Consider the following 8262-nt stretch of genomic DNA (forward strand, 5'->3'; position numbering starts at 1 on the left):
TCCAGCCTGGGCGACAGAGCGAGACTCCGTCTCCAAAAATAAATAAATAAATAAAAATTAAAAAAAAAAAGAAAAAAAGTTTTTATTTATTTATATATTTTTAACTCATCCATTTTGTTACTATTCTGTTACCTTTGAAATGTCACGTATCCCTTTTGACCCTTGGGCGTGTCACCCATCCACTCTGGCACATATCCCATCCAAGATGGCACTTTCTTGGATCTGGTCTTTGCTGTCTGTCACCACGACACCCATCAGAGGGGTCTCCTTTTTGTATCCATCACCATGTCTGCTGTTCGTTCTCCAGACTGAGAGGGAGAGGTGAAAGGAGTGCAGGGGAACCTAAACACCGTGACCAGCACTTCACAGGAGCATCATCAGGGTAACTTCTGGCTCATCTCTAATGGTCTATAGAGTTTTTCGAAAAAGGCATTGGCTTTATGGGTTAGGGCTATTTATGTTCCAATGATTTTTTTGTTTGTTTGTTTGACCATGGTGAATTATTTATCTTCTTGAACATTAGTTTCTACGTCTATAAAATGAGTGTAATAAGATCTACTTCAGTGAACAACTGTAAGTTTAAATGAGATGCTATTTGTAAATTATGTGATATACTTCCTGGTCCGTAATAGACCTATGTTCAACTTCTACCCTCTAACAATGATCTGTAGAGTCTTAAGCAACTTCTTTTCTCTGGTTTTGAATTTCTTCCTTGACAAAATGAGGTCTATGGTAAAGGTGGGAAGGAAGGGTGGGAGTGATGAAAAAGAGGAAGCCATTAAACCAAGTAATATTTGAGGTTCTTTCCATTTTTAAAGTTCTATGATTCTTAGTTGAGGGGACAGAGGGAGTCTGTTTAGTTAAGAGAAGTAGCCAGCCCCCTGGAACATAGAGCCAGCCCTGCCATGCACTTCTGTGTGATTCCCTGGCTCTGGGATTTCTGGCCATGTTCTGGAGCTACAGAGTTTCCCTGGCTGTAGCTGGTCACTCACAGCATTGGGTGCACAGAGAAATGATGACTCTGCAAATGAATAAAAACAAAGATGCTATTTTTTTTAAAGGTTCCTAGGCTATCTTCCTTCTTACTTCCTCCCTCAAACAGAACTTTGAGAGCATCGGGCATTAAGACATTACTGCCAGCCAGGCATGGTGGCTCACACCTGTAATCCCAGCACATTGGGAGGACAATGCAGGATTCCTTGACACCAAGAGTTCAAGACCAGTCTGGGCAACATAATGAGACTCCATCTCTACAAAAAATTGAAAAAATTAGCCAGGCATGGTGGCCCATGCCTATAGTCTCAGCTACTTGGGATGCTGAGGCAGGAGGATTGCCTGAGCCCAGGAAGTGGAGGCTGCAGGGAGTCATGATCATGCCACTGCACTCTACCCTGGGGGACAGTGAAATCCTGTCTCAAAAAAAAAATTTACTGCTATTCAGCTACCACTTGCTGCTAATTTTCCATAAGTCTCCTTTGTGTCACTTGTGTTCAACTTATGGCAATATTTTCTGAGAAACACAAGCCTGTGACTGAGCTGAGCATGGGCGCTTGGCCAGGTAATAGTTAGCCTGACTTGGGTGGAATAGAGCCAGGCAGAGCCTGAATCATGCCCCTGACATTTGCTGGCTCTGTGACTTTGGAAGAACTTCTTTTCCTCCCTGATACTTAGTTTCCTCATCTACAAAATGGAGATGTTGGGTACCATGTACGATCAAGCTCAATAGTAGCACAGCGAGTTGTAGTGAGGACCAGTGAGATAATACCTGGGGCATTGTAAACCTGAGTCCTAATTCTCATCGGCGAGAAGACTGCCCTGGTGGCGGTTGCAGCTCTGTCACTTGTAGATGGGCTCTGGAGCAGGGAGCGGTTTCTGAGATGTGCCCCCTTTCCTGTGGTCCTCACCGCTGTCCTGAGGCTTGCTGTTCCTGGGTTGCACTGAAGGATACAGCTCTGGGTTCCCTTCTTCCTGACTCACAGGGCCTGGGCAGGCCCCTTCATTAGGTGATTTGTAGTCATCATGATCATCTTACTCGTGAAAAAGAAGCATGCTCTAAAATCATCTGGGGCCCTGTTGAATGGGTAAATACTTTCCTCACCAGGGATTTTTAACCTGGCATCCAAGGACTTTGGGCTGCAAGTCTGTGACTCCGTGAAGTGGTGAGTCAAATTTTGATGTGAAAGACCATTTTTCTGAGGAGAGGTCAATGTTTCCCAGTTTCTCAAAGGCAGCTGTGTCTCAGAAAAGGCTGAGCGCCACTGTTTTCCCAGCACAGTACGCTTTGTTGATGGTAAAAGTGCATTTGACATGTTAAAAATCACACCTTGTGGGACGAGCAGAACTCTAAGAGGATCCTGGTGGTAAGGCCTAGAAACCAGGAGATGATGTGAGAGGAAGGCTATTCAATGACCCGAGTGTGAGTGACTGGCCTCTGTCATCCTCCAGAGTGACTGGAAGGCCATTCTTTCACTGAAGATCAATTGAAGTCTACATGCTCCAAATGCAAATTATTCGGTGGTGACCTCCTAGGACAGCATGGAAAAGATAATTATTTTTTGGACTTAAAACTACAAGGGAACTTAAAAATTACCTAGTGTATGACACAAAGGAGGCCTCAAGAGGTTAAGTGACTTGCCAGCAAGCCAATGGCAACCTATGGCTTGAGTTGGACTCTCCTGACCTCCCCTTTCCATCTTCCTTTCCTGAGAAAATTCTTGTAATTATTAGTTCCTGCAGACTCACAGATCATAAGTAGTTGGCTATTAGGGAAAATGCACAGAAGTCTTCAAGAAACCATAGGAAAACTGTAGAGATCATCTGGTAGCAGAAGGCTGAAGCAGGAGGACCGCCTGAGCCCAGAATGGGGAGGCTGCAGTGAGCCATGATTGTACCGCTGCACTCCAGTTTGGGTGACAGAGTGAGACCCTGTCTAAACAAACAAACAACAACAACAACAACAACAAACACACAGAAAACTTATGGCAATTGAATTCTGGCAGTTGAAGCTGCCAGATTTTAGAATATCTCCTGTTTTCCCTATGATTAGACTTCCTAACCTGGTTTAAACAGTTAACAATTCTGCGACAAAAAATTTATTTTTTTCTGACTATAAAAACAAGCTGGGAATATATAATAACAGGAAAACTTAAAAAGATGAAAGAAATCATTTGTAACCTCATAACCTTCATAACTAAGGGGTAACCCCTCGTCGTGACTTGGAATGTTAACTTTTGATTTTCTCTTTATGTGTATGTCTCTCTCTCTTCCTGTAGCTCTTTCTCTGATGTAGATTTTGATCATCCTGTGTCAAGTGCACTGCATCCTGCTTTTTTTCATTTATCATTATATCATCAAATATCTTCCATGCCATTAAAGAAACTTTAAAAAATGTCACATGTAATGGTCACTGGGAGGCCATTGCATGACTTGACTTTGATCCCAGTTTAATTTAAACTTGACCCTGTGCCTGGGCATGTGTATCCATGGATATTGATATTCTAAATAGTGCTGTGATGAACATCTCCACCGGAAATCCTTGTTCATACCTCTTATGAGTTCCTTGGGGGTAGATAACTGGAAGTTGAGCTACTTGGGCAAGAGGCATGACCTTTTCCAAATCTCTTGATATCTACTGTCAAATTCAGAGACACTTTAAATGTGGAGAAAAGGTCAATGGAAAATGCTCTCCTCACACTTCTTTTATGAGACCGATTTACTGAACTTGCTGACCCAAACCAAATTTTCTTTCCCTAACTTTAACATATCTGAAACTTGATAATTATTAAAAAGAATCCTATGTATATGGTAGATGCTCAATGAGGTGATTTCCTATACATTCAAAAGGTAATTACTGAGCACTTACTGTGCTGAACAATGAGGGCAGTTGAGGATAAACAGATGATGAGAAAAAGCAACTCCCTAAACGATGATGTGTTTGAATGCTATTGCTGACTGAGTGGAAACTTTGGCTTCCAGGCACCATCTATGCCTTAAGTGAGGTTTCAGAGGCTGTTAGGATTAGTTATTGTATTTATTTATACAGTTTATTTCTTTGAGTATTTTCCTGACCCTCCCTCAATTCTGAAGAAGTTATGTATGATCTGTCTCTCTCTCCTTCCATATGCTTTTCCCTGCTTGCTGGGAACAGTATGGAAATAGTTAGTTTACTGAGCGGTATTTGGAAAAAAAAATATATATATATATAAAATAATAATTTGCCCCTTTATCCAGAAAGACAAACTGCTTACCCTTTCTCCTGTCTCTGTCTGCTTTTACCAAGGGCACTGAAGTTTTAGAAGGGTGCAGTAATTCATTTGTTCCCTACAGTAAATCAGGGAGCATTTAGGAAATAGTCCTTTCCTCCCATTATGCACTCTACTCTCTCCTTCCCATTTTGTTTTTCTTCCTGCCTGATGGTACTTATATTATTTGGATGGAAAGGGGGCAATTACCCACATAAACATGACCACTATAGCGATAAAAGTCATCTATAATGTGATAATGGGTGAACAACAAACTAAACTTCTTTCCAATAACACCAGCCACAATCTATGTTTGATAAGGTTAATGTCTTCATACTGCTATTGGCTGAGGCTTAAGAATGCCAAGGACAAAAGAAAGACCAGCCAGAACCATGATTTTCGGAAATGACTGAACCTGTTTAGCATGCAAGCCCAGGGAAATGGCAAAGCAGGTGGTGTTTGGACGAAACCAACCTCAGTTTTTGAGCTTAGGCCTCCAGTCCAATCTGGGAAACGCAGTGTCTATTGAAGAAAGGTGTAGGTTTTGGTTTTTTATTTTTTTTGTATTTTTAGTTTGCTTGTCTAAGAAGAAAGTGAGCATGTGCCTTTAATTACTTTATCTTTATGTGTATCCCTTTGCTAGAATCGAGTTTTACTGAACATTTAGAATGCCTTTGCTCTAAAAGCAAAAACTTGTTTGAATAAGGACTAATTTTTCAACATGTAGACAAATATTTGAATAACTGGTGGAAATAATAAATTACTAGCAGAAAGTGACTTCATTGCTCTTTAAAGCAAAAAAGCACCCTTGGGAATTTCAAAGAAATGACTCCATTTTCATATCACTCCCTGTGGTAGCCATTTGATCTCGCTCTGGGGTAGACTGGGATGCAAGTTTATTTTTAATAAGAGAGCACCTACACATTTTCTCTGGGAAAACAAGCAGAGGAATGGATATTGGGTGAAATCAACCAAGATATCTAAGAGTAATGATTATGTTTTAGTTATTTTCTTCAAGCAAAACTTGCTTGTAGGCACTGCCTTGAAGCCGTGTTGTTCTTTCCAAGAAGTTTAACGAGTGCTCATTATTTTGGCCATTTGCACTTTCCTGTTTCTCAGATTCCAACTGCATAATCCAATTACAGTTTGTGGATCTGGTTGGAAACTGGGTCAACAGGGGAATTCAGATTTTGAGCCATGTCAGTTTTGGGGAGAGAGAACTATTGTTGGATCCAGAATGGTGTTAAGAAGCAAGCCTTTGACAGAGTCAGGCCATCTGGTTTAATCTTGGTCTAGTTCATCCCAGTTTCGGGTTCTAGGACAGCAACTTAGCCATTCTTTGCGTAAGCTCTCTGGGTCTCAGCCCTTCATTTGTATGAGTGTCTGCCTCATAAGGTAAAGAAGGGATTTGAATGAAACCATACACATGAGGTGCTTGGCATATGGCAACCGATGAATCTGTGTTACCTGATACTATTACACTGAAAACACAAAAATGGTAATTTTCTTGTTTCAGGATTGGCAGAATAGCACTCAGTAGATAAAACCAATACATTTGCAATCCACGTGTGGCTTTTTCTGTAACCTCACACACATGCAAACCACTCCTCACACATATCACTGAATTTTCTTTCTCTGGTGCACAGACGTTTTTACATGTTGCCTCTAGAGTAGGTTAAAAAGTTTATATTCTCTTTTAAGATGTTTTCCTTTTATCTGCCCAGTGATAATCATTTCCTGTACTCTATCTACGACATCATTTTCAAAATATGTTAGTGGCTGGTTTTTCTGGCATCAAGCCGATGTTGCTGGCCTGAAGTTTCTGGAATCAAAACATGGATTTCACAAAGTCTTGCTAAAGGTTGGGCATGAGATGTGTACACAAAATATAAAGTACACGAAGTTGAGCATCCTAAAATACATACCACCTTGCCACTTGGATGAAGTCCAAGTTTTCTTGCATTTTCTGGTATTGAAGCCTTTTGGACTGGCGCCCAAACCCAGCATGTTTCTCTACCTGAGGTCTCTGGACGTCATCCCCTTTAGGCTTCATGAGTTCTTCCACGTGCCAGAAATAAATGCAAACTTTTGCTTGTTTGTGCATTTTTCTATGAGGACTTGTTAGATTTCATTAGATTTTCAACATGGGCTTTGACCTAAAAAGGATAAACATCTTTGTCTTACCTGAACCTTCCTTCCACCCTTCTCATGCTGGCATCCCACTGCTGTCTGTAGCCACATGCTCATCTCTACCCCAGGGTCTTTTCTCACAATATTTAACATATTCTGCTCTCTGACATGCCCACCACTCCCTGCTGCATCAGCATTTGGTACCATCATTTGTTCTGTGACCACATCCACAATTTTTGGTTCATCCTCTTATTACCTGAACAATTTTTTTATCTAATATTTTTTCCTTCAAATCAACTATTCACTTCAATATATTTAAAAAAGAAACTAGTGGATAGGTAACAAAAGATAAGTATGAAAGTTGGAGAAGACTATGGCCTCAGAGAAAAAATATTTCTATTGAAGCAGAAATAAAAGCCAAAGACTGGTGATGTCAGAGGAGGGGAGAGGATGTCAGAGGAGGGGAGACACAGAGAGGATTGCGTGTGGCGCTGGTCATCTCTGTTCTAGGGGATGAGAACAAAAATCATCAAGAAAAAAGTGGGAACTGGGGATGGGCAGCAAATGAGGGAGTCTGGCTGACATGTGGGAAAGGAGCTGGCACTCGTGTGGGAGAGAAAATGTATGTAGGGCAGGAGTGGGAAGGAGGGGAGCTGGGAGACAGGGTTCCAGAAATGGGCACAAGGTGTTGAATGAAAGATAGTGCCTAGGGTGAGGCTGTAAACGCAAAAGTTTTGGAAGCTGCAAAAAGATAGAGGCTGAAGAGGGCTAATGGGGGATGGGTGAATATGGAGGCAAAGATGATACAGACTGGAGGCTAAGATTTTAAAAAGTGCATTTTATAGAGGAGGGTGTGGGGAGGGAGTGCAGAATGTCCCAGAATAGGGGTCTGGGGAGTTGAGACAGACACTGTGAAATGGGCAGGGGCAGCGTGTGTGTATGTATGTGTGTGTGTGTGTGTGTGTGTGTGTGCACGCGTGCGTGTGATGGGGAGAGGGTATGAAGAAAACATGGGAACCATTTTCTTAATGTTGAAAACTACTACCTTACAGTCTGTTCTTAAATCTGGTACAGAAATCTGAAGACCCGACTTTACTATTGGCAAAGACAGACAAACACTCTACAAATAGTGCTTGAAAAATGCCACTGTTTGGTTCAGATGGTGAAGATGAACTCAGGAAGCCCTGGCAGTCTCTAGGAGGCTAGGGCAGTGGTTCTCAAATGATAGGGTGTACAGAAATTCCCTGGAGGACTTGTGACAAAAAAGATTGCTAGGCCTACTCCCAGGGTTTCTGATTCAGCAGGTCTGGGGATGGAGCTCGAGTATCTGCATTTCTAACAAGTCCTCGGTGGTGCTGATGCTGCCGGCGTGGACCAGTTTTGAGAACCATACTTGGAGAAACACTTGGTTAGGAAAACTATGTCTGTTACAGATTGATCAAAGGGCTCTTAAGTTCCTTTTGTACAATAAATCACTGCAATATAAAATGAGGTAAATGAACATGCTCTTTGAACTCTAAACTTCTAGACCAATATAAAACATTCTAAATGTGAAATGGAAACATTTACAGTTGTTATTGATTCTCATCAATGCAATGGTCAATAAAGATAAGAATCATGTTTGCAGTCTCCACTCTTGATTTTCTGCTTTGGTATGGATTTTTAGTTTGTTTTCTTCTGATATGCTGTGATTTCAGATTTAGTTTATGGTGGTGGCCCCTTTATGGCATGAAGGAAGGGGGAATGCAGGGGAAGGCCAGGGAGATTTATCTCCCTGAGCCTTGGATTCAGTACAATTTTATAAGGATGTGATATCCTTATATCTGTGATCCTGCCTTCTAGCCAGTCAAGGGCAGGATAGCCAGTGGTGAGGGAGAAGTCTGCAGATGTG

At 41.6% G+C, this 8262-nt stretch overlaps 1 long non-coding RNA gene across 1 annotated transcript in view; it reads left to right on the top strand.

Moving 5' to 3' along the window:
* The window catches only part of LOC105514123, a 29685-nt gene extending 21696 nt beyond the window's left edge, over positions 1 to 7989 (top strand). The window contains exon 3 of the long non-coding RNA XR_001002133.1: positions 7446 to 7989. This is a non-coding gene — a long non-coding RNA (uncharacterized LOC105514123). The remainder of the gene's footprint in view (positions 1 to 7445) is intronic.
* The last annotated feature ends 273 nt before the right edge of the window (positions 7990 to 8262 follow it).

Source organism: Colobus angolensis, unplaced genomic scaffold (assembly GCF_000951035.1).
Source record: "Colobus angolensis palliatus isolate OR3802 unplaced genomic scaffold, Cang.pa_1.0 Scaffold24, whole genome shotgun sequence".
Lineage (NCBI taxonomy): Eukaryota > Metazoa > Chordata > Mammalia > Primates > Cercopithecidae > Colobus > Colobus angolensis.